Source organism: Chiloscyllium plagiosum, unplaced genomic scaffold (genome assembly GCF_037043375.1).
Source record: "Chiloscyllium plagiosum isolate Xiang-an unplaced genomic scaffold, Cpla_swu_hap1 HiC_scaffold_36, whole genome shotgun sequence".
Lineage (NCBI taxonomy): Eukaryota > Metazoa > Chordata > Chondrichthyes > Orectolobiformes > Hemiscylliidae > Chiloscyllium > Chiloscyllium plagiosum.
The window spans coordinates 27241625-27269574 of NW_028270174.1; the positions used below are offsets into that span (position 1 = coordinate 27241625).

The 27950-nt window shown below is 39.6% G+C and overlaps 1 long non-coding RNA gene across 1 annotated transcript in view; it reads left to right on the forward strand.

Annotated features, from left to right (window-relative positions):
- Positions 1 to 5144: 5144 nt before the first annotated feature.
- LOC148139916 (uncharacterized) overlaps positions 5145 to 27950 on the forward strand; it is a 37621-nt gene continuing 14815 nt past the window's right edge. Inside the window, exons 1-3 of the long non-coding RNA XR_015753235.1 lie at positions 5145 to 5389; positions 13758 to 13851; positions 16631 to 16768. This is a non-coding gene — a long non-coding RNA (uncharacterized LOC148139916). The remainder of the gene's footprint in view (positions 5390 to 13757; positions 13852 to 16630; positions 16769 to 27950) is intronic.

The window sequence follows — 27950 nt, forward strand, 5'->3', positions numbered from 1 at the left end:
AGGTGCTGGAGCAGGGTCATCTAAGGGTGGTGAAGATAGAAGAGCTATTTTTAGAGGCCAAATTTGGATTTCCAAATTGAAGAAAATGCCAATCTGTGCCAGACTTGCACCAAGATCAAAACTTCACTGTAATTGTTTCCATACACCCCGGCAATGGTCCACATAATGTGTCAACATTGATTTTTCTGGTTTGTTCTAGGTTCAAATTCTACTGATGTTATTCAATGTTCTTTCGAACTGGCCTGTGGAGTGGTAATAAAGTTCATTTCTGCAGACCTGACCTTTGAGAAGCTGATGAAATGTTTGTGAGGCTTGGTAACCCTAAGCAGGTTATCAGTGACAACAGTCCACAGTCCCTCATACAGGAATTTATTGACAAATGGAATGTAACAACATTCAGAACATTAGGTCAGTGCTTTATCATCCCTCGACTAATGGTCTTGTGGAAAGATACATGCAATCATTAAAGCACTCATTGAAAGTGTCAAAAGTGAAAGGGTCACGAGGTCAACAAGTCAACTCATGCCACTGCCCAGAACTCCTCAGCATTCACGCTGTTTAAAAGAAAGTTACAAACTGCATTCGGCCTGTTGCTACCTGAGGAAATCTATACAAATTACGGAGAAGAATCAATGAGCCAAGATGTCTAGGCAGGAAATGGCTCCAAGAGACTGTCTTTTCATCAGAGTGACCAAGTACTGGCCCAGAGCTACAATACAACTGACAAGTGGTTACCTACAACGGTCCTGGCCCAGACAGGCCGAAACATGGACTTTGTCACCTCCTCATGCTGCCTGGCTTGCTGTGTTCTTCCAGCCTCCTGCCTGTCTACTCCATTTCCTACACAAGCCAGACCCACAATTAGATTGTGTGATGAAGGCAATGCTGACCAGCTGTTAGCTGTACACTTCAAAGTGTTGGAATAACAAGGCCTCAAAAAGGGGCCTCTTCCTTACTTCCTGATGGCAGAATTCCATCCCCATATCAACCAACTGTAGCCACTGAGGAACAAGCCTTCTCGCCAGTATCCCTAAAGTGAAGCCAGCAATAAGAAGATGGCCGGCCCATCTAATACATTCTCTTATTAAATGATGCTGCCCTTTTGTTGTATCCAATGGAGCTGTGTAAATAATTTTGCCGCTTTTTGTATATGCTGTGTTTAGAACAATGTAAATGCTGGGATTGTGAAAATAAATGGGGAGGTGTTATGTAGGGTCAATGTCCCTGTAAGAGATGAGTCACATGACACTGGTAAGTGTGTACTGTTGGTTCTGTTATAACACGATAGTTCAATTCTTGTGTAATCCCGTGCTATAAGAAAATCATATAATAGCAGCACCATTGAAACTAATGGGGCCAGAATCACATTATAACCAATACATGCTTTAAAAGTTCGCGCTTTAGAAACAGTGCCCCCAATTCGTCAACCTCGTTATAGCAAATTAGCATTAACAAAGCGTGCGTTATAGCAGAATGTCCTGTAGTCAGTGCTCAGGCTTATTCATACTCATTTGAGCTTTAATTCAGACTTTTTTGAACTTTTAAAGAGTGCACAAGTTCAGAATAATGCTCTCCCTTTTGGGTTGCAGAAAATGGTGAGTTTGTATATTCTTAGCCTAGTAGGTGTGCAATACAGATTAGATTGCTCCTTTAATTTTCCTTTCTTTCATATCCGTCAAGGTGACTCATCATAAATAAATAAATACATCATCATTACTTGAGCAGATAGCTTTCAGTATGCCACCCAAGTAGCTTATCTACTGTATGAATCTCACCCCAAGATGCTTGATTCAGGATTACTTCACAGATTAACCCAATATATCGTCACCTAAAATTCAATCACTTCAGCAATATCTGGAGGGCAATCAGATTTCTAATTCTCTCTCTAGTTCAAGACTCCTGGTGTACCTAAGATCAATTAATTGGGGCGCAACACTGTGTTTGAATATCAAACCTTTCTTGCTTTGGTTACTCAATTCCAAACTGAGTCTCCTGAAAGATTTATTTGGCTCTTGTTTTCCTTTTCTTTAACAAAGTAATATCACAGAATCATAGAAGATAGGAGCAGGAGGAGGCCATTTGGCCCTTCGAGCCTGCTGCACCATTCATCACTATCATGGCTGATCGCCCCACTCAATAGCCTAATCCTGCTTTATCTCCATAATCTTTGATTCCATTTGCCCCAAGTGCTATATCTGGCTGCCTCTTGAATACATTCAATGTTTTGACATCAACTGCTTCCTGTGGTAATGAATTCCACTGGCTTATCAGTGTGAAGAAATGTCTCCTCATCTCCGTCATCATCCTCCCTGCATCTATCCTGTCTAGTCCTGTTAGAATTTTATAAGTATCTATGAGACCGCCCCCCCCCCCACCCACATTTGTCTATTTGTCTGAACCCTTGCAAAAACAATCCTAACCTAGTCAATTTCTGTTCATATGTCAGTCCCACCATCCCCAGAATCAGCCTGGTAAACATTTGCTGCATGCCTTGGAGAGCCAGAGCATCCCCCTTCAGAAAAGGAGACCAATACTCCACACAATATTCTAGGTATGGCCTCACCAAGGCCCGGCATAACTGCTACAACACATCTCTGCTCCTGTACTCGAAACCTCTTGAAACGAAGGTCAACATACCATTTGCCTTCTTTACCACCTGCTCTACCTGCATGCTTCCTTCAGTGACTGGTGCACAAGAACACCCAGGTCCCACTGCACTCTCCCTTCTCCCAGTTTACCCCCCTTGGGATGTGAAAGCACCCACACGTTGTTAGCAATATTGAACTTATGAGACAAAACACTAAAGCAATTTTTGTGAAAAGTCTACTCTCCTGAAAATGTTGAGCAACACCAATAAAAATATCTTTCCTTTGTGATGGATGTTCAAGTGCTGAATCAATGCAATATATCTGTACTAATCTGCCTGAATCTTTCTGAGATTTGATGATATTGTTATTATAGGTCTTTCCTGTAAAATTCCAACAAACCTGTCAAAGTTGATGGCAAGAGATGTACAGGGGAAGATTGGGATGAGATCAAGTTCTATTTCATGATATCCCTGTGACTTATGCTATCGGCAATTTTCACCCTGCTTAAGTTCAGCAGTTTCAGTAAATCAGAATCTCAGGGATAATTAGGAATGGGCAATAAATACATAGGCTTCGTCTGTGATCAGCCCAGCTCTAGAATAGGTGAAATTTAGGTTTGGCACAAAGTCCATGCTGTATTCATTGCATTTTTCCCTAAGTAATGGACATAAGGATGAATAGTTTTAGGCCTGGTCTGGGTACTAACTTCTTCAAAAGAAATTTATATGATTTTGTTTGCCAAATGAAAAACGTTCCAAAACATTTAATGTGATCAGTGCTTCTTTCTACCTCAATAAGTTAGATAGGGATGAATGAAGGAATCATGTGCATGCTTCACAGGTAGCCAAAGAAGCATTGGTTATATAATTAGGCACAACTGCTTGGAAATATCTTCAGAGAACTATCTACAATGTTCTACAGAGTTCCAGGATTGCTGGGTCCAAGTCCTAGAATTCCCTTACTAACCATATGTGGGTGGTCTCACACCCCATTTGGCTGTCGCATTTCAAGAAGTCAGTTCACCACCACTTTCTTCGATTAGGAATGTTTCGTGAATTCTGGCTCATGCATAAGCCTATGAATGGATTCTTTAAAATGCTGATATTTATGAGGGAGGCAGTAATGGAGTTTTGAAGTTTGCCTACAAAATCCACAGGTAGATGGGTGGTGTCCTGAATTTGTGGGTCATGATTATATTTGGAATGTAGGAAAATGGTTATGCTGATGCTGGTGATGTACTGACTCGCCTATCCTGTTCTCAGTATCAGGCACTTTGGGCAATGTAAGTTCTGGGCCCACAAGAGGATCATCATGAGACAGGCAAATAGTTAGATTTGCTAAGAGTCTTATGAAAGAAAAGTCAAGAACTGTATTTCTAGTTGACTTCCAGTTCCCTGGTATGACAAGGGGCAGGAAATGGGTACACTGATACAGGCTGGGTGCTGGTCCTCTAGGTGCACCTATTGGTCCTCCTGCTTGCTTGGGTGGGGGTGCCCACACCCACAGTGGTGACTTGATGGCTCTTTCTGCTTTGTTAATTAAAGATCTTTTTAAAAGTCTCTGAGAAAGCATCTTCTTATTGAAGCACTCACCCAGTTCTTTACCATCCATAGCTTCTAAGTGCGTCTCTGAAGCTGCAGAGCATCTGGTCATTCAGCTTCAAGCCTGAACAGCGCACTTAATTTCACAGGAAATCTGCTTCCGTGAAAGAGTTAACTTAAATCAGCTCTCCACCAGAGGTAAACCAGGGTGTCAAAAGTCGTCCCAAATCCTGTTTCTACTTACCAGGGGAAAATTCAGCCTGAAGCAGAGATTAGTGTATTCAGGTTCCACTCCAGAGATTTAAGGACACTCGCCCCAGTGCTGGACTGAGGGAGTGTTGCACTGTTACAGCGGCTGACTTCTGAATGAAAATTAGACTGATGCCTCCTTCAGGTAACTGTAAATTTAAAAAGTCCCATGGCCCTATTTTGAGGAAAAGAAGCCTCAACATGCCTAAAATCAATGACCTGTCCTTTTCCCGTTTCTAGCACCTTGCTGTCAGCAAATTAGCTGCTGTATTTTTGATATTTCAACAGTGATTGAAATCCAAACTTGGCCATGAGAACTGCTATATAAACCTAAGTGTTGTTGCTTTATTTTCACTACCCGGAATATTTATGCCTCAGGTTCTTTGCATCAAGCAAGATGGTTTGTTTCCCCTAAGTTTATTTATTTTCTAATAACAACAGAAAAAAAAGCAAAAAAATACAAATAGCCTGAAAGCTTGTTCAGCTTTTCCTTCAGATTTCTAAAAAGAACTGCAATCTTTTTGTTTATATACAATGTCACATTCCCAACGGAAAAGCAATAGTGGATTGAGGGAATTGTAATTACTTTCATGTGAAAATGTCCCCAAATCAAAACAGTTTGTGCTATTGTTTATTTTTGGCCCTTCAATGCAATAACCTGACGTTCAGCAGCTGTGCTTGTTCCCAGTCCGCCAAATGGTCAGTGACCAACTTCACAGGTTAATGTCCGCTTTGCTGGTAGCAGTCACTCAACTCTCATTTGAAGCCAGTCTTTGTGCTCGGTTAATCTGGAGAAGGCAAACTTGAAAAAAATGTTTCATCGGATATCTGTGTGGCTGTCTAAAGACACATTTGCGAGAGCCACAAGCAGAAACTAAACACAGATTCAAAGCCCAGAACTTTAAGCATGTAAGAAAGAAAGACTCCAATGGAAAGATGTGCCATCCGTGGCTAACCAGGAAGTAAAAGATTGTATCAAATTGAAAGGAAAAGTATATAATTCCAAAAAAGGTGAGTTAGAAGATCGGACAGAATTAAGAAACAGCTTCCTCCCTCCTGTCTTTGGCAGGGCGAAGGTAGGCCCGGCCTCCTGGGAGTGTGCAACAGTGACAGCCACAGAGGGGGCTTCTATCAGTGATCAGAGGCAGTAGTCCAAGCAGCTCCTCCTGATGATCAGCAGCAGCAAAGACGATCAACCTTTCCCCAGTTTTTTATTCCCAGCAGGGGGGTATGTTAGGATCAAGCTGCGTGTAGCCCCAGATCCATGGCCATTATCAGCTCTGGTGCTGAAGTTGCAGAGACTTCATCGTTGGCGGGGGAGGAGCTCAGAGCAGGAACCTGGTGACCGCTGACTGGTGGCAGGGTATGGAGAAGGATCAGAGGGCGAGCAGGGGATATGAGGCCAGGCCCAAGGTGTTTGCGGGAGTAGCGGTGATGGTGGATGTCGGCCCATAACCGAGACTCCGGAGCCCATTACAAAAACATTGGCTCATATCAAGCAGCAAACAGAGGAGTAGCAGGTAGTAACAAGAAGAAGAGGGAAAGAAGAGCTGTATTGCAGTAAAATCTTGCATTATTTTCAGTGTTTCAAGATAGCGACGGAGCATGGCGATGCTTCATGTTCTGTATGCGAGAAAACACTTTTCACTGTATTTTATATAGATATGACAATAAGTCTAAATAAGTTATTAGACTTATGAATGGATTTCTCATATTAGAGTTGGTCTTTCTCTGAATCTTCTCTGTAGCTGTGACACTATATTCTGCATTCTGTTCTTTTCCCTGATGTACTTACGTAAGGTATGATTTATCTCATCAGCACACAAAACAATACTTTTAACTGTATCTTGATACATGTGACAATAATAAATTAACTCTATGTGTAGGGCAGAATGACTGGAAGATTAATAAGGAGGAACAAATTTTGATTTTCTTTCTCAGTTGATGAATGTGGCTTAACTTCTGTTCTTTGAGGTCCAATTTGGGTAAATGCATTTGTACTCACAACACTAACTGTCTTGCCATTGTTGTTTGGACTCAGCTGGACTTTGCGTTCACTTTCGATGTAGCATCCATTAAACACATCCTAAGAAACTATGGGCTGAATCATATGCTTTTCTGGCTAAGTTTCCATTTTGTTGAATTTCACACTTGTCTTTGCTCTGGATAGCCTAGCAAGTTTTCCTGCTGAATCTTGCTAACCTAACTATATTAACTCTCTATTCTGCCCCAATAGACTCTCTCATTTCCAACACCATTGTACCATTGGCCAGACTCAAAAACAGCTTGCCACTGCCAGTGTAGGCTGGAATGGACTGGCATTCCTAACTCCACCTTTAAAAGACTGTTGTGCACCCAGACAAACATTGTGAGTCCAGAGTTGCCCTGCATGGTTCCTCACATTTACCCCAGACATGGCACAGAAGGGAAAACTGGTGCCTCGTTTTGCAGGTGGAGACCAGAGGTCTTGCTGGACAGGTTGGTGCAGAGGTTGGATATTCTGTGCCCCTAGTACCAGCAGCAGAAGCCACAACACCATTCATGCCAGCCTGGTTCACTGTTGCTATCCAGGGCAGTGCAGTCTCAGTCATCTGGAGGAAGGCCTAGCAATATATGTTGAAGTTCAAAGACCTTCTCCATTCTGGTAGCGACTATGGATTTAAAGAGGTGGAATAAAGAAATTTCAATCTTACAGGCTGCAGATTTTGTGACTGAATTCTGTCAGTCAATATGGTATGTAATAAAGAGAATAGTTGTGGATTAGATAGATATGGACTTGATGTGAACTTATGGCAAAATTACTCAGTGGTAATGGGGATGATCAATGATGAATTTTGACATATGTGTGCAAACATGAACATAATCATTATGAGTAAAGCTTCAGAAAGTCATTTTAACAACAGGGTGTGTGAAAGGAGCCACACAATAATAGACAAAATGGTTTATAAAGTTTTGGCAGATTATCCAAACTATATATCATCAACTGCACTAGCATGCATTGTCCATATTAAGACAAGCCTGCAGATAGAAGGTGAATAGGGTCTATATCAGTTAGTTTTTGCTATAAATCAGAAAGCTCAGTCTGTAATATGTGATCAGCCCCTGGATTTGGAAATGTCCACAATTAACTCTACTTTTTCAGAGCATTTGAATGTGCAACATTCAAGCAAAACAGTTTTAATTAAAACCAAAATCTTAGGAAGAATTCAGCAAGCCTCACGAAATAAGGTAACCTATTCTAATCCATTTTAAATTAAGGTGACATCGTTCATTATAAAAGGGGAGGGCTTAAGGAGTTGAGAGGCCTGAGAAAGATTATTGATTAAGATGGAAAAAATAATAAATGTACTGCACGGTTTAGGAAGGAGATGATTCACGTTCAAAATTTGTTAGGCACGGAATTCAAGAATGCAGATTTTGGAAATGTTAAAGAAAGTAACAAGTAACGGGTATGTTTCATAACTGTATGTTATACAGTTGTGAGGATCAGACTGATGATCAAAATGAGGCTGTTAGTTCCAAAGATAAAGTACCAAAAATGGACAGTAAAGTCTAATATTTATAAACTATTACAACTGTTATAGCTAATACATAAAAGGCCACTGGAAAATATAACAATTGTTTAATGTATAGAATGAGAGGTCGGAGCTTAGGTCCAAAGATGAGGAACATGAAGTAAAGAAATAGTAGGGAAGTGTATGCTGGATAGTGGCTCTGGGAGACACTGTGCCTTTAGAAAAGGATCATGAACTGTAGACAGGAATCATTTTAATAGAAAGGGAGATCAAACAGTAATGCTCCAGAAAGAGGTAGTTAACAAGATAAAGTGTATAGATTAACAAGTGCAAGAAAAAGTGTGCAAGTCAAGAATGGCAACAAGGAGCAGCAACTGATGTGGTTAGGAAGTCTTAGTGGTTATGAACATGTTAGAAGGCAAATTCAAAATAGTTGTCAAACAGAAGAATTACAGACCTGAAGAGAATTTGAGGTGTAAAAATAATAGATATTTGTTTTCAAACCTTTGTCCAGGGAAGCCTAGTTCCATCAATCTCGAATGTTGAAGAATCAGTAGTTAATTGAAAAGAGGTTTAAGACAATTTTAAGCAGTGAATATTACAGGCTAAAAGCAAGGTTATTATGCTTTTTGAATAGGTGCTAATACCAATCATTCACCAAATGGGCATTATTATTTTCCAATGTGCTTTTCAGTAACTCAATACTTACAACAGTTGATTCAGAAGGGAAGTGTTTCAATGATTCAATCACTTCGAACAATCAGTCATTTGTATGAAGGATTCAGTCACTTTCAATTTCATTTACACAAAGCATTCAGACTTGCACTGTGAAAGCAATGTGATGTTTTCCCTCCTGAACAATTGGAACAAGAGAATTGTGAGACCTTTATCACAAAATGACAACATGATGTTCCACATACTGCAATCTGGCCAATAGCATCATATGTTAGATGTAGACTAACCAACCCTATCAAATAATGGATACACATGGAAAAAGTGTCTAGAGATGGGTCTTAAAAGGTTAAATCAAGGCTAGTGGCAAAAGGTTTCCAAGGAAATTTGTGGGGACACAAATGAATAGTTTCACCAATGATAGGAAGGCAGATTTGGAGATAATCTTGGCAACAAATGCTTGCAAATGTAATCAATTGATATTAAAACTGCCATTATGGAGAGAGATCAGCTCAAAAATGATTATTTCCTTTCCCTCTGAATGAGCACCAAATCAAAGGGGACATTGGAAGTTAAATAAATGTATATATAATCTAAATGGTTTTTTTTTAGTGTTTGATACTTCTTAGTAATGAATGTTTTATTAAAATTGGTAATCTCCAATATGAAAGCAGATTTTTGGCATCTTTATGATGCATGTAGATGATGTTTTTGTGGGGTGGGTTCAGTGAATTTGTAAACATTACCATAAGCAGGTCAAAAGTAGAATTTAAAATTGTAAGTCAGTTTCAGTTCCTTTTAAGCACATTAGATGGGAAATCAAGCAGAATGGATCAAGTGTTGCTTTGCATATTTGCATATTTGGAAAATGTTAGTCCTATTGTTACTATTCAAAGTAGAGCCTCTCAAAAAGTTACAGCAGTTTCCAAAACTGAAATGGAGGAATTGTAAAATCTTATTGGACAGATGAATTTCTGAGCAATTAATTAATTTAACAAAAGTAGTCTCTCACTGAACCATAAATGTGCAAAGCTACAGATTTTGCTTTAATAATAAACACACATTTGTTACAAAAGGAATGAAGATAAAATAAAACATTCTAAACCAATTACTTATAATAGAAATTCAAAGGTTCTAAACACATGGAAAAGTACAATCCCATTAATTCCAAACGCTCCTTAATAGATTGAAAATAAACATACCTTATTTCAATATGGTATTGAATTATTTTATGTTCAATTTACAGTTCTCAGAAGAGTAGTCCTCATACGTACCCAAAAGTGTGGTGCTGGAAAAGCAAAGTTGGTCAGGCAGCATCTGAGGAGCAGGAGAGTTGACATTTCAGGTGTAATGTTATCATCAGGACTTTTCCTCTGCCACACTTTTTGACTCTGATCTCCAGCATCTGCAGTCCTCACTTTCTCTCAGTTCCTGGTACAGTACCTATTTATGCGAGACAGACCAGTATCAATGCATTTAAAACCTTTGTAGGTTTACCTCACTTGGAATATCAATGTTTAAACTTGAGCTATCATACAATTGAGTTTCATTGCACTCAGCTAAACAACCACTTGCAGATTTTATGTGGCCTGGAACCAACACTAACTCTAAGCAAGAATTACAAGTTTAACACAGGAACTCTAAGGACCAAACTCTTTATGTCCTACTCTGTCAGAGGCACTGCTCTGTACAGCCATTCTATTCCAAGGTCTTTGTAGGACTAACAAGCTACCAAAGGTTAAAAATGAAACTAAAATTTTCTATCTTTCAATAAAAGCAGTGACACCAAGCTTAAAAAATATAGATTCCAGAACACTCTCACAATGAAGTCCCATTATTCACCATTTTGGGTCAAAAGCAACCAGAATTAAACAGAAGTCCATTAGTGTACCAAGCCTCCTTCACTCTATCATCAGGCTTTAGAAACTGTTTTACAAAGAAATTACCGTGGTTACAGAAATGCTTTAAGTTAGTTATTAACTTCAGACAAACAGAAAATCCCACTGGTTACTAGTTCGAACCCAGAAATCCAAGATTGCACCAACTATTATATATGGCAGGGATGCTTGAAATTTAATAAAAATGGGGAAGATGTGTTGGATATATATTAAGAATTAATTGGATGGGAACTGGATGTACAAATATGGGGAGCAAGTAATCAATGTTGGTGGAGTTTGTGGTGTATAAGCATGAAATAAAAGTCTGACTGGAATATATAACTGGACATTGCCTCTCCAATATTTAAACTTCTGACATTAAATGTATCTCTGTGTGGAATGCTAATAAGGCATCATTGCTGTACAGCAAATGAGTAAAACTAAATAACTTTCTTTCAATTTTAGTTCACAGATTGAAATTCTGTGTAGGTGAACTGAAGACATGTAATTGCAGCAATGAGAAGAATAGGTCAAAGTCTGTCAGTGATGAAGCATACATGGGTCAGTGTTTTTAGTAGTATAGACTTCTTCTGCTGACGTGGTCAAATGCAATGGTCAGATTGGTGGTAGAAATGTATAGTGACCTCCTTTAATCACATCATTGCTCTTAAGGATGCTAGGTTAAGTAGTTCATGTTCATGTCAGTAGTAGATCTTCCGGTACTGATATCATATTAACCTTTGAGATAGATGTGTTCAACCTGATATATAATCTGATAAGGACAATACTTCCAAAACTTGCTTAGCAGGGAAATGCCTTGATAGCTGTTGCAATAACTGAGGTTGCACTTGTCTATCAGAGTGCCACAATCTTTGCATTTGGTATATCCTGAGGCTCTGGCACCTTCTTCCAGCAGAAACAGAGAAGATCATGCTAATGCTTCAGGATTGGCAATACAGCATCATCTTGGGGAGAATTACCAATGCTAAGTGAACCATTGGCTTTGCTGATCTCCTCCACTATGATTCAATGTCCTCTTCTTCCATGACAGGCAGGTTCTAAATAGAATCTAGGATTTCTTCAGTGGCTGTTTTGACCCGAAAGTACAATTCAAGAATGTGTTCCATCTGGCTCTACAGTTGGTAATGACCTCCTATGCCTTTGTTTTGAATGTCTTTGTTTGCTTTGCCAATAAACTGCTGTCTTTTTGATCCTATCATCCATGTTCATAGCACCGTATCAAAACACATTTAAATATTCTGGTGAGGTTGTAAACAGCAGTCACAGAATCATAGAGTCATAAAGATATACAACACGGAAACAGACTCTTTGGTCTAACTTGTCCATGCCGACCAGATATCCTACATAAATCTAGTCCCATTTGTCAACATTTGACCCATATCCCTCTAAATCCTTCCTATTCATATACCCATCCAAATGCCTTTTTACATTGTAATTGTACCAGTCTCCACCACTTCCTCCGGCAGTTCATTCCATACACGCACCACTCTCTGCATGAAAAGGTTGCTCTTAAGTCACTTTTATATCTTTCCCCTCTCAACTTAAACCTATGCCCTCTAGTTTAGACTCACCCACCCTGGGGAAAAGGCCTTACCTTTTTACCCTATCTATGCCCCTCATGATTTTATAAACCTCTGTAAGGTCACCCTTCAATTTCTGATGCTCCAGGGAACATAGCCTCAGGCTATTCAGTCTCTCTCTATAGCTCAGATCCCCCAACCCTGGCAACATCCTTGTAAATCTTTTCTGTATACTTTCAAGTTTGACAACATCCTTGCTAGAGGATGTTGTCAAACTTGAAAGGGTACAAGGAGATCAGAAATGCACACAATACTCCAAAAGTGGTTGAACCAATATCCTGTAGAGCCGCAAAATGACCTCCCAATTCCTACACTCAATGCCATTGCATAGCACTTAGCAGTCTATTAGATTTTACTACATGCAGTCCTTTGAGATGATAAATTCCGAAATAATGGTTATTGTCATCTGATTTCATGTTCAATCAAGGTAAGACAAACTGCTTTCTACATATGGGCATAGGCCAGTCTATTGGTTGTCTGGGCATTCGTAAGAGATTCTAATTGGCTGGAGGACAATTGTTGTTCAAGATTCAGCTACAGGTACTTAAAGACTTACCACACTCTTGATGGAGGACTGCAAGTTTGATCAGTAACCATTTTCAGAACTTCACACAGATGATTGTTGGCAATTGCCATCATCACAACTTGAAGAGTATTCTATGAAATGTAAAGGTGATCATTGTCAGAGACCTATGTCGAGGAGTTTGGTGAGTAGAATTCATTGGCCCTGCAGCCGAGGATAGGTCTTCCTCACTGAAATTGTCTATTAATTGTCAAATTATTTCTTCTCAATAATGTGAGACTTGGTGCTCAAAGTGCAGCAGTGATACCTGCAAATGACTTTATTTGCTCAATTTTCAATATTATTTTATAACAGTGTATTCTGAATTTTCCCTCATTTTCTCCTTTGTTATTTTCATATCAGTTAGTGTCCTGCAAATGGATATTGGATTTGACCTTGAATTCTCTGTAAGAATGGAAGGTTAACCATATTAATTGATTGGCAAGTATTCTGTAACCATTTTGGGGCCCTAATGTGACACTGCTGTAAGTACCTAACTGTACCAAGAGGCCAGTCAATTAATAAAAATGGATCCTCCAAGTTCATCAGCATAGTTGGAATGAGGTTGATGGATAAATGATGCATTTAGTAGTGGGTCCAATGTGTGCACAGTTTGGATGAACGCCTATTGTGAATTGTATCCACCTTATGTCAAACATACAGCTGTAATGTATACAATTTCTATCCCATGCTGCCTGACATTGTTCTTTGCTTGTGGACTAAGTGTGGAGATAATTACAAGGTCAAGCAAAATATTTATTTATATTAAAATGCTTCAAACACTTTTAGATTCAAATCTCCGGTTTTAAAAGAAAAATTCTTCTTTTTTTCCTGTTGGAGGATTATTAAATCCCATTTGGGTAATGGGTCCAATGAAATCAAGGTTTAGGAATTTCTTTAACATTTTTTTCTCCCACTGTGATTCTCATTATTGAATTAGTGTACACGACATTGCTGTGGGTATATACAGGTGCAATACACATTAGTAGGATCAAAGTTCAGTGTCTGATTACAGCAAATGAACCATCAATAGCAGAAATGATTATTTGTAATGCCTCACAGGCTGTGTTCAGACTCCATCCTGAGGTTTGACATGGCTTAAAATCAGATTCGAGTCAACTTATTTTAAAATTGCCCATTTTTCTTTAACAGGAGCTGGCAGAAGGAGATTGAAAGCTCCACAGATCAGAAGCAAAATGCTGCCACTATTGCAGAGCTCAACAGAGTGGATGAGAAACTTGCACAGGTAGAAATTATTTAAATGACAGCTTTGACAAGAAAACATAACACAAAACAGAAGAGACATGCTACTGAGTGTGCATGATTTGATTAAATCAAGGTGAATGTATTCCAGGCATTGTTTAGAGGACACTTGAGCAGAGCATGCAGAGATCATTAAGAAATTGTAGCTTTTTTAAAAAAATAAAGCTGCAATCTTATGTGAGTCTATTTACAATTAAGCAACTCTTAAAAAAAAAATGTGCAGCTCTGGTAATATGGTGACAGAGGAGAAAAAGCATTGAATTCACTGGATATGAGCTACTGTCTAGTGCAGTAAAGACTTTCAGAATGCAAGCAACTACAATTGAACCTATTAGTATGAATAAACCACAAAACTGTAACTTTAAAGCAAAGCTAATATGCTGGAACAACAAGCAGATCCTCAGCATTTGTTAAGATGGGCCAATCTTGCCCGTTCATCTTCTGAAAAGAAAATCATAAATTAGTGCCTATACACACAAATAAATATCTCATGAACCATGAAAATATGATTCTTCCATTGTCAAATTAAGCTTTTTGTTATTTTGCAATTCAATTTGGGAATTTTAGCACATCAGACATGAGAGCAGATGAATAGATGATTCAACAATGTTTTCTTTGATTACTTATTGCCCACTGGCTCTGTACCAGATCAGTGAAAATGCAGGTTCCCAGGTCAATAATCTGTTACGCTTTTATCCAGTGCTAGTCCAAAGCTAGCAAAAATATTTGATTCACCAATGGCTGTATTTTTATCTATTCTGTAATTGGTGTACTTTTTCTGATGTTACCACTTGTGAATCCATTGACTTATTTGAGGCATCCCTTGCGACTCATATTTATTCTTTTCATCAATTTCATTTTGCGTTATCTCTCAGCTATCAATAAAGATGGACTCTGGTGATGGGTGAAACATTATGAACTTCACAGACCTCTTTTAAGATGGGGACCCCAAAACTATGCCATCATAGATACAGTTGAAGCTACCTAATGGAAAGATGTTCATGCTGAGAAAACAAAAGAAAATCTGAAACCCCAATTCAGCAGGAAAAGGGAAGATTTGTACTTTCAGACCACAAACATGAAACAAAATGCAATCACATCAGCTGAAACAAGTCTAAAGCTTGGACTGGTAACTCTACACTTAGAGTGAAACAGCACAGAAACAGACACTTGGGTCCAACCTGTCCATACCGAACATAATCCCAAAATGAACTAGTCCCACCTGCCAGTTCCTTACCCACATCTGTCCAAACCTTTCCTATTCATGTACTTACACAACTGTCTTTTAAATGTTGTAATTGTACCCACATCCACTGAGGAAGTTCACTCCACATGCAAATCACCCTCTGCGTAAAAAATTTCATCCTCATGTCTTTTCTAAAACTCTCTCCTCTCACCTTTAAAATGTGCCCCCAAGTCTTGAATCTCCCGGTACCAGATGAGATTTGTAACATGTCACAATGCACAAAGCCATTGACTGCTGATCTGATCATAAAATATAACAAGGATTGTTGACAAGTCTTGGATATGTTCCTGCTATTATCTTCAAATAAATGAGAGTGTAAGACCAGAATTCCAGCAGCCCTCGGTCCAGCCTAAAAGACAGAACTGGAAAAGAAGGAAGTCATCAACAAAATGACAGCTCATACAGACTGGAATATGGCATAGTAACAGTGAAAGCCCCCGGACAACTGGGGTTGTGCAGAATAAAACTTTGAAGAGACCTCACCACTTCAAGCCAGTCACTGGATTAATTTTGCAGTAGGCCAAAACACCAAGGTAAAGGTCATTTACAGCAAAGGACAGATTCTGGGAAGTGAAGGTGGATGAAGGTAACAGTTTTTGAACTACCTTCTAGGTTCCAATCAGGAGGCACATATTGTTGCATTTACCATTCTGCATTTCTACTGCTCTGGAAGTAAAGCAGTTCAGATAGCTTGAAATGGTCAATGGTCTTCCCAAAGTGGAAGCTACTGTGGATAATCTGCTAACTTATGAATGTGGAGATAGAATGAAAGAAAATTATTATTAGCATCCCATAATTTTGTGGCAGTGAGAGCTCAACAGATGAAGTTGAAGCTGACAATAATAAGATGCAATTGAAGACATCTGAATTTGATAACATAGATCGTGTACTAATTGGAAATGGAAGGATACCACCTTCATCTTGATTAGGTGAGACCTATGAAGAGACCAACTACTTTGAAAGTGATGCAATGATTTGTTGGAGTTGTGAGGTACCTAACAAAGTTCTTCGCTAATTTGTCATCAGAATACGAACATTGACATAAATTCACTACAAAGGATGTTCACTGGGGTTGGGGCAGAGAATGAGAAGCAGATTTCATTTGCATGAAATAACAGATGACCTCCAGAGCAAAACTCAGGTAAAACAATATCAATGATGTATTCACCATGTAGAGTAATGCAAGGGAGATTGGTTTGGAAATGCATCAAGGACAAATGATTGCATTTGCATTCAGGTGATTGACAAAACTGAAGGACAGGCCCAGCAAATGAACTTCATCCCAGGAACAATCAGACACCAACTGATAGCCAACAACAACTGACGTGTATAACATCAGACAACACAAATGTGTTAAAAGTTATGTATATAATAAAACATACAGGGAGAATTGAATGTGGGACAGACTAAAATGAACAAGTATTTTTTGTTTGTGAATGATCATTTTTTGATTATCTATGTATATTGGGTAACTTGAAGTTACAAATAATAGTGCATACGTTTTTTTTCTGAACAGGAAAATATTCAAAGGAGGATATTTGAAGAAATGCATGTGTACACTTTGATTGGCCACAGTCGTGTGACCTCTAATGTATTGGCTTTCCAGTTAATGGCATGAGTCAGAAGCCATTAAAGCCAGCACAGGAACCTGAAGGTATGAAAAGTGAAGCACAATGTAGTGTTTTAAGCCATAGCTGGCATATTCCCTTCCCTGAAAAACACGAGTGAAACAATTGTGTTTTTACAATAACTTAACAGCTTTCATTGTCTTTTTCATAATCCACAAATGACCTAATTCAGAGAATTACATTTCATAAATTGTCATGATGCAATTTGAACTTATAGCCTTTGGGTGTTAGTCCAGTTACCAATACCGACTGACTGTCATGCCCTTACTAACGACAAGGATAGGAATTCTGGATAATCATTCCTAAAGTAAGTCAGGAAAATTTTAAAAGAATTATTAAGCTTCTGTTAGTCATCTATAAAACTCACCAGAGCCTAGAGACCACATAGTGGTGTGTATGTTTCATTACTTTCTATGTAGTTTAAATCAGAGTTATGGTTCCAATTGTTTTTTTAATGATTTATTATTGTGCTCATAGTATACAAATCAAATGCCTGTTTGATATGAAAACAAAAGGCAAGTAAAACTTTTTCATTAAGACTACAGTTGCTGAAAAACAAATATTCTTTAAACAAATATAAACTTCTTGTAAGTAGGAGGGGAAAGATTTGTCATTTGTCTTTTGGAAAGATCCTGCCTTCACATTGAATTATTCAACAGGAATCTGATAAAGTTAATTTGGTATTTTGACTGGAACACCCTGCAAAATATTTTGTTAAACATGTACATCTTGAAGCAGACATATTTAGTCCTCTGAGAGTTTTAAGTGTTAACTTCAGTACACAGAAAAGTCAGCTTGTGAAAAGGCAACAGCTCCATCAATAATTGTGTGTTATTCCATTATATAAGCACTGAAGCTCAAGATGAAACAATTTAAAGCAGAAGTGATTTCTTTCAATTGAAGACAAAAACAATTTGTTGTAATTGCAATTGCTTGATAATCACTTTGTGATTTACTGAGGAAGCCTTTAAGGTTTTTAGAATTTGTTATTAACTAAGAGCTTAACAAAGCTGTTACATTTGTCACTTTGAGCCTTTCCAGAAGCAAAGTAATGGTCACAGTTATACTGCACCATCTGTCTTAGACTGCCCATTGTAAAGTTAATACTGGGGACAGCAAGATCCGAATTACACTTTTGGCAGCAAATTCGATTCGGCTTGCTTACCAACCGATTGTTTTAATGTTGTGGTTAAATGAACAGAGTGCCTTTCTGTTTATAAGATTAATCAATCCTCCAATAAGCAGACAAAATGCCCAGGAGATCCAAATGTATAGAGATTTTTGCCTTCACATCATTCTGGAGTTATAATCCACATATGCAAAGCGGAAAGGGAGTGAAGTAGCTTCCACAAGGTCTCCTATTGCTCATTTTTCCTCAGTGTTGGAGTTGGATCAGACTTGTTTCTGAAGTGTTCTTCTACCGGCACCTGCATGAAGTGTCATCACAACATTGGAGTAGAAATAGACTCTCTTGGCTCACAAGCCTAATTCCTGATGTACTTTGATTCTCCTGTTCCTCGGATGCTACCTGACCTGTTGTGCTTTTCCAGCACCACACTCTTGATTCAACCCATTAATCTGCCTGGTATTTGATCTCAGTGCCAATTATCCACGTGTTGTCCTTACCTCTTGTTGTCTATCAATCTATCAATTTCTGTCCTGAGTATGCTCAGTGATTGAGATTCCACACCCCTCTTGAGAAATTACTTCCAAACATTTCTCCACACTCTGATTGAAGAAATTCCTCCCCATCTCAGTTTGAAATGGCCTACTAATTATTCTGAGTTTATATCCCTTGGTTCTAGACTCACCAGCCAGAGAGTTGGAGAGGAATTTTAAAGAGGAGTCAGAGCCCTGTGTTCAGCAGCAAAAAGCATGCTTTATTTGGAGGTCCTTACCATGCAGTATCTGAGAAGTCTCTAGGACACGCTTTACCAATAAACTACAGGATATTTATACATTTCGTGTTACATTGATGACATGCAACATTGACACCAGCACTTGCCACCTTCTCTCTGACTGTTATGCTCCTCCCCAGATATTTGCCAGCAGCATAATCCTGAGCGGGTGCTGTTTGTTACCATAAGACCATAAGACATAGGAGTGGAAGTAAGGCCATTCGGCCCATCGAGTCCACTCTGCCATTCAATCATGGCTGATGCGCATTTCAGCTCCACTTACCAGCGTTCTCCCCGTAGCCCTTAATTCCTCTAGACAACAAGAATCTATCAATCTCGGCCTTGAAGACATTTAGCGTCCCGGCTTCCACTGCACTCCGTGGCAATGAATTCCATAGGCCCACCACTCTCTGGCTGAAGAAATGTCTCCGCATTTCTGTTCTGAAATGACCCCCTCTAATTCTAAGGCTGTGTCCACGGGTCCTAGTCTCCTCGTCTAACGGAAACAATTTCCTAGCATCCACCTTTTCCAAGCCATGTATTATTTTGTACGTCTCTATTAAGTCTCCCCTTAATCTTCTAAACTCCAATGAATACAATCCCAGTATCCTCAGCCGTTCCTCATATGTTAGACCTGTCATTCCAGGGATCATCCGTGTGAATCTCCACTGGACACGTTCCAGTGCCAGTATGTCCTTCCTGAGGTGTGGGGACCAAAACTGGACACAGTACTCCAAATGGGGCCTAACCAGAGCTTTATAAAGTCTTAGTAGTACATCTCAGCTTTTATATTCCAACCCTCTTGAGATAAGAGACAACATTGCATTCGCTTTCTTAATCACGGACTCAACCTGCATGTTTACCTTTAGAAGCTGCCATTGTTTATTTTCCCGAGGTCATAATAACTAAGTAATATTTTGCAACTATCTCTTTACAAGGTTATCTGATTTTCCGATGTCCTTTCACATTTATACCCTTTGTTATATGTCATTTAGTCCTTGGTGTTTATATTATTCACCCTTCAATCCATCCTGGCTGATGGAGTGGCGGCTTCTCTCTGCTATCTCCAACCATTTGTCTCAAGGAATTCAACAAAATTCCTTAATGTTTGTTTGTTAGTTGCACCTGTAATTTAAGTATACCCTCATGAATAGCAAGTAATGGCAAGTACTTAAAACATCTTTGATTATGGTGGATTCAGACTTTTCCTTCTACACTTTACTAAATAACAAGTTTTCTTTTGCCCACTAAGGTTTCTACGAAGCACTTTATTACCTTATCAGGTTGAAGTGAGAAAGAAGGCAGAATCCTGACTGTAAAAACTGCTGCCTCAACTAACAATTCTCTTCGTCCATGGGCAACTCTAACACGTCTTATCTGCAGCTTTTAAAAAATGTATTCATAGGTTTTGGGTATCACAGGGTAGCATTTATGACCCATCCTGAGTTGCCCTTGAGAAGGTGATGGTGAGCTCATGATTGAGCTGCTGCAGTCCTCGAGCTGTGGATTGACACGCAATGCTGTTCGGGAGGGAATTCCAGGAATTTGGCAGTGGAGGAACAGCAATGTACTTCAAAGTCAGGATAATGAGTGGCTTGGAGGGAGTTGTGGTGTTCTGATGAATTGGCCACCCTTGTTTTTCTAGATGCAAGGTGTTGTCTAAGAATCTTTGTTGAATTTCTGCATTGCATCTTGTGGGTAGTACACACTGCTGTTATTGAGCTTCAGTAGTAAATGGAATGGATGTTTATAGATGTGGTGCCAATTAAGCTGGCTGCTTTGTCCTGGATGGTGTCACACTTCTCGAGTGTTTTTGAAACTGTGCCCCTTCAGGCAAATGGGAAGTATTCCATCACATTCCTGACTTAGAGTCATAGAGTCATAGAGATGGAAACAGACCCTTCAGTCCAACCCGTCCATGTTGACCAGATATCCCAACCCAATCTAGTCCCACCTACCAGCACCCAGCCCCTATCCATCCAACCCCTTCCTATTCATATACCCATTCAAATGCCTCTTAAATGTTGCAATTGTACCAGCCTCCACCACTTCCTCTGGCAGCTTATTCCATTCACGTACCACCCTCTGCGTGGAAACATTGCCCCTTAGGTCTCTTTTATATCTTTCCCCTCTCACTCTAAACCTATGCCCTAGTTCTGGACTCCCCGACTCCAGGGAAAAAAAAATTACCTATTTACCCTATCCATGACCATCATAATTTTGTGAACCTCTATAAGGTTACCCCTCAGCCTCTGACACTCCAGGGAAAACAGCCCCAGCATGTTCAGCCTCTCCCTATAGCTCAGACCCTCCAACCCCCTGGCAACATTCTTGTAAATCTTTTCTGAACCCTTTCAAGTTTCACAACATCTTTCTGATAGGAAGGAGACCAGAATTGCACGCAATATTCCAACAGTGGCCTAACCAATGTCCTGTACAGCCGTAACATGACCTCCCAACTCCTGTACTCAATACTCTGACCAATAAAGGAAAGCATACCAAACGCCTTCTTCACTATCCTAATTACCTGCGACTCCACTTTCAAGGAGCAACGAACCTGCACTCCAAGGTCTCTTTGTCCAGCAACACTCCCTAGGACCTTACCATTAAGTGTATAAGCCCTGCTAAGATTTGCTTTCTCAAAATGTAGCACCTTACATTTATCTGATTTAAACTCCATCTGCCACTTCTCAGCCCATTGGCCCATCTGGTCAAGATCCTGTTGTAATCTGAGGTAACCCTCTTCGCTGTCCACTACACCTCCAATTTTGGTGTCATCTGCAAACTTACTAACTGTACCTCTTATGCTCACATCCAACTTGTGCATTGTAGCTGTTGGATAGGTTTTGGGGAGTCAGGAGATGAGTTACTAGATGCAGTATTCTGAGCCTCTGGCCTGTTCTTGTCACCACTGTGTTTTTGTGGTAGGTCCAGTTGAGTTTCTGGTCAATGGTAACCTGAGTATGTTGATCGTATGGGATACAGTGATGGTAAAACCACTGAAAGTCAACAGGCAATGGTTGGATTGTTTCTTCTGTGTGACAGTCACTGCCTGATGTTTGTATGGCACGAATGTTACTTGCCACTTGTCAGCCCAAGCCTGAATATTACCCAGGCCTTGTTGCTTTTGAACATGGACTACTTCAGTATCTGAGGAATCATGAATGTTGCTGAACACTGTGCAATCATTGTCAAACATCCCCACTTCTGACCTTATGATGGAGAGAAGGTAATTGAGGTAATTGATGAAGCAGCTGAAGGTGGTTGGGTCGAGAACACTACTCTGAGGAATTCATGCAGAGATGTCCTGGAGCTGAGATGATTGACCTCCAACAACCACTATCATCTTCTTATGTGCCAGGTATGACTCCAACCATTGGAGAGTTTTCCCCCCCGATACCCACTGATTACAGTTTTGCAAGGGCTCCTTGATTCCACATTCCAGTCAAGTGCGGCCTCGATACCAAATGCTGTCACTCTTGCCTCACCTCTGGAATTCACTGTTTTGTCCATTTTTGAACTATGGTTGTAATGAGATCAGGAGCTGAGTGGCCCTGGCAGAACCCAAACTAGGTGTCAATGAACAAGTCATTGCTGAGTAGGTACTGCTTGATAGCACTGTTGATGAATCCTTCAATCACTGATGATTGAGAATAGACTGGGACGGTAGTTGGCTGGGTTGTATTTGTCCTGCCTTTTAAGCACAGGACATGCCTTGGTAATTTTCCACATTGTCAGGTTGTTGCCAGTGTTGTAACCGTACTGGAACAGCTTCAATTGGGGAGGGGCAATTTCTGCAGCACAAGTCTTCAATACTGGTGCCAAAGGTCCGTTGCCCTTGCAGTATCTTGTGCCCTGAACTGTTTCTTGATATCATGTGCAGTGAATTGAATTGGCTTAAGACTGGCGTGTGCGATGCTGGGGACTACTACAGGAGGCCAAGGTGAATCATCCAGTCAGTACATCTGGCTGAAGATTGCTGCGAATGATTCAGACTTCACTTCAGCTCTGATGAAGAGTTGTTGAGACTCGAAATGTTAGCCTGCTTTAGCTACATTGATGCCACCTGATAGTGATCTCCAGTTTTTTTGTTATCTTTTGCAACAATGTGTTGGGCTCTTCCATCATTGAGGATGGGGATATTTGAGGAGCCTCCCCCTCCAGTGAGTTGTTGAATTGTCCACCACCATTCACGACAGGATGCGGCAGGAGTGCAGAGCTTAGATCTGATCCGTTGGTTGTGGGATCGCTTAGATCTGTCTATCACTTGCTGTGTGGCACACCAGTAACCCTGTCTGGTGGCTTCTCCAGGTTGACATGTCATTTTTGGTATGCCTGGTGCTGCTCCTGGCATGTCTTCCTACATGATCTATTGAACCAGGGTTGATCTCCGGCTTTATGGTAGTAGTTGAGTGGGGAATTATGCCAGGACATGAGGTTGCAGATTGTGCTGGAGTACAATTCTACTGCTGTTGATGGTCCACAGCACCTCATGGATGCCCAGTCTTGAGTTGCGAGATCTGTTTGAAGTCTGTCCCATTTAGCACAGTGATAGTGCCACACATCATGATAGATGGTATTCTTAATATAAAGGCAGGACTTTAAATAACTTCAGCAGGAGATCTTTACTTCTGTACTCCAATCCTCTTGCAATGAAAGCTAAAGCTTCATTTGCCTTCTCTACTGAATGTTACCGACGTTAACTTTTAATAGCTTCTAAGAAAGATCTCGCAGGTCCCTTTGGACATCAACACTTTCCTACATCTCACCAATTATATTCAGAAATATTCAGTCTTTCTGCTATTTTTATCTGCAAAAATAGATAACTTCATACTTAATTGACTTGTATTAGATTTGTCATGTTCTTATATATTCGGTTATTCTATCCAAGTTTGCTTGACACATCTTTGCATTTTCCTCAGAAGGCTTTGTGTCATCAGTAATGTTGGAAATATTATAATTGATCCTTATATTTAAATCATTAACAAAAATTGTGAACAGTTAATCTTTATGATACACCAGTAGAACCAGCCTACAATTGTAAGAATGATTTACATATTTCTTGTTCTTTTGTTTTTTGTTCATTAACCAATTCTCAGTTTATTCTGGTATATTACCCCAAATATTATGCATTCTAATTGTATTTACTAAGTTCCTGTGTGAGACCTTTTGAAAATCAACTGGAATCCTTTGTTTGTACTACAAATGACATCCTAAAAAAAAACTCCAACAGCTTTGTCAAACATGATTACTCTTTCATAAGTCTATGAAAACTCTGCCCAATTCTATCATTAGTTCTATTTCCTGTTATCATAGAATCCCTGCATTGCAGAAAGAGTGTATTTGGCCCACTGGTCCACAGCACCCATGCGAAGACTTAGCTCGCTACCTTATTCCCCTCACCTTGCATTTACCATGGCTAATCTGTCTAGTATACACTTCTCTAGACATACAGGGCAATTTAGCATAACCAATCAACATAACTAGCATCTCATGGATTGTGGGAGGAAACCAGAGTACCCAAGAGAAACTCACAAAGATGCAGGGGGATGTATAAACTCCACATATTCACCTGAGGCTGCAATCAAATCTAGGTCCCTGACACTGTGAGGCAGCAGTGCTAAACACTGAGCCACCATGCTGCCCAGAATCATATTGTTTATAATAGATTCTAATACCTTTTACTGGTGTTAAGCAATAGGTCTGTCATTCTCCATGTTTCCCCTCCTTCTTTGTAATTAGTGGAGGTGTATTTATTGCTTTTTAAAAATCTATCCAAAATCTATAGGATTTTGAAAGATAATTACAAATGCATTGACTATTCCTACAGCCAACCCTCTCAGCATTCTGGGATGCAGCTTATCTGGTCCAGGGTGTTTGACAGCCTTTGTCACTGTTAAATTTTAGTTTAATTTTTTTTCACTTCCTTAGCTTCATCAGTCCCTTAGCTAATCTATGTGCAAATTGAAGTTACCCAATTATCACCCTTATTATATGCACACCTAATTTTGTGACTTATACTGGACCCAACATTACCAATGTTATTTTGTGGTCTATAAGCAACTCCGACTAATATTTTCTCTCTCTTGCTTTGACTTAACTCCACCAAATCTCAGTCCACATCTTAATTCTTCAATCTAGCATCTCTATAACTTACTTACAGATCTCATCGCTTCTTAAGAGCACTATACTTTCTTTTTCTTTTTGCATTTCCTTCCAACTGTTGAATGCCCTTGGATATTCAGTTTCCAATCTTGCTCACCCACTAGTTATGTGTTATGGCAATTAAATCATACCCATTTACCTCACTTTGAGCCTTCAAATCATGAAACTTGTTGCAAATGACTTGTGCATTTAGGTAGTGTCTTAAATTCTACTTTTCTAACATTATTCTGCATTCTGATCCTATTGACTTTGCTTTGTCAGTCTTCAAATTTTGCCAATTGCTGTTCTACTTCCTGTTACAAGTTTGGTTAGCTTAATTAGCTGGATGCCTGGCTTGTGATGTAGCGTGATGCTAAGAGAGTATGGGTCCAATTTCTGCACTAGCTGAGGTTACATTAAGGACTCTCATTCTCAACTTTTCGCTTTGCCTGAGGTGTGATAATCCTCAGGTTAAACTGCCACTAGTTATTTCTCTCTCCAGTGACAGAGTACCCTCAGGTCTGATGACTTTACCTTTAACTAGATTACAAATGTGAGCTGTCTTTCAGGTTGAATCTCTAGTCTTTCCTTTTCCCCCGCCCAACTCTTATACCCCAGGCCCCTCTCCTCCACCTTCTTCCTTCCCCCTCATCTTCCTTCCCTGTCCATCTCCCTCCTCTCCTTCCCTACCATCTCCACTCCTTCCTTGCTTCTTGCCTACTCTCCCAAACTCAGCCCTTCTCCTCTTACTCCTATTTCTTACCATTCCGCTTCCTGCCCCTTCTCACACCAACCTGCTTATCCTTCCTCGCCTCTTGTCCTCATTCACCCATTTGCAACGTGGAGCAGGATGAATTACTCTTGCAGAGAGCTAGCACAGACATATTGAGCTGAATGGCCTGATTCTGTGCTGTACCCATTGTGTCATTCTGGCCTGTTTATCAAATAATAAGTAATCCTCACTCTTATAATGACGAAACAAATGTGTTTAAAAGGATCCTTCTGAATCATAACATTTAAAACTCCCACGCTTTATTTTTCCTCGATTGCTTGCAGCAATGTTCTAGAAATAAGTGTTCAATTCCTGAAACATTCTGTGATTCATGGAGAATCCAGGACAATCTGAAGTGTTGACAAGGTACTGTAATCTGAAATTGCACGCTCTGTATCAAGCTTTTGTCTCACTTAGGCAGATGATGTACACTTGTAGGCCTCAGCAGGTAAATAAATCATGAGTAAAGAGAATGACAAAAGGGAAGATGGTCATCTTTGGGAAGTACAAGATATCGAATGCAGCTGTGTGTGTGTTATTTAGAAGGAAGTGAATCAGAGATAAATTATTCATCCAAAATGTGCCCAACTCCTTTGAAATGTGGCATGCGTGTAGGCTGTCAGCACATAGACAGCAGTGTTCCAGTACAGTAACTGTACAGTTTGTGCTGACTTGTTCACAGAGAAAATAAATGCGAATCAGATCCGTCATCCTGCATTTTAGAAAGGGTTTCATCAGCTTATTGATTTTGTATCTTGTTCAATTGAATGAACCTGAATTAGGGGAGAAACTTGTGAGAAGATTATTGTATAATGATCTGTCCAGTCTAGTTAATGAAACTCCGTAATGCACTAAGTCAAATGAAGTCTGTGAAATTAGAATCACACTTCTTCTGGTAATTCGAACCAGTGTGAAAAGATAATGGTACTCATCCGTGAAAGAACATCAAAGATGGTTTAGTTTTTCTCTGTGATTGATTTCTTTACAACTACTTATTTTACACATCTATGTAATCAGAAATAAATGAATATAAAGAAACGTCATAATTCTTAGCTCTTCATTACAAACAAGTTTAAGGCCAGTATCCATGTACAATATCTCTATTCATGATGATTGCCATGCTTGTTCTGGGTGATATAGTGTTGCTACATTGCTCTTAATGGCAGCAACATTGATTCGAAGAGAACATACTGAAATTAAGCAGTTCCATATGTTTGCCTTCACAAAAAAAATCTGATTTTCTCAATCTTGGCTTTGGTTTGAGACACATCCTGACAGATACGTTATGAATTCATTGAGAATGGACTAATTCTTGTCGACTACTCATTGATACAATAGCCCAAGGCAAAATGTTACGAGGTCTGATTGCTAATGGCAAGTTTCACCCAAATTAAAGGCAGATCTGAAAACTTGGGTGATTTAGAGTGCATCTGATTTTCTAGTTATCAAAATTCAATCATCAAAATATCAGGCGAAAAGACAAGCTGAACTGTCCAGTTCAGAGTCATACAACACGGAAATGTATTTCTTGGTCAAGTCAGGCTACTACCGAGTTTCTGTGTTTGTGTCCCATCCAGAATTCATTGCCAGCTGAAAATAAGATGTTGTGGCCAATACAACTGGGCAAGGAATTAGATGATGTAGTATTAACTGGTATTAACAAAGAAGACGCCACAGTTTACCTCTGATATTTGCTAATTTAGTTGATTTCAGCTATAAAACAATAGGAATCTAGAGATGGCCTGAAACATCTAACATGGACATGGAAATGTTTGGCCAACTTGTTGCATTTGATTGGTTTCCTGTAAACTTTATGAGAATGTGCATACAAGGGGATAACTATAAAGAAAAGGAATATGATCCACAATGGTTGCCCAACAAGAATTGGGCTAACAGTGAAGACTACTAACCTGGGTCAGGTGTTCAATAAGAATCTATATCTGAATATGGCTCTCCTTTGTACAGGCTGGGTCATGGGAAAAATAGAGTAAGGTTATTATTTACAACTTGTGATGACATCAATGAGATTTTACTTTTCAAAAAGGAACATGGGAAAACCAATAGGAGAAAAATTCCAAAGAAAATATTCAGTGCACAACTCCCATTGAGGCAGATGGGTCACAAACCTTATGGAAGGCTTTAGAGGGATATGGGCCAAATCCTGACAAATGGGACTAGATTAATTTAGGATATCTGGTCAACATGGACAATTTGGACCAAAGGGTCTGTTTCTGTTCTGTACATCTTTGTGACTCTATGATGCATGCTGCCTCCTTATATGAATAATGGTTATATTCACCCAAGTGTGAGCCATGCTACTGATGAATGAGCGGTCAGCAGAAAGCCAAGTGTCATGTCTGGCTAGCTCTTGTTTCTGATGACCTGTAACTCTTA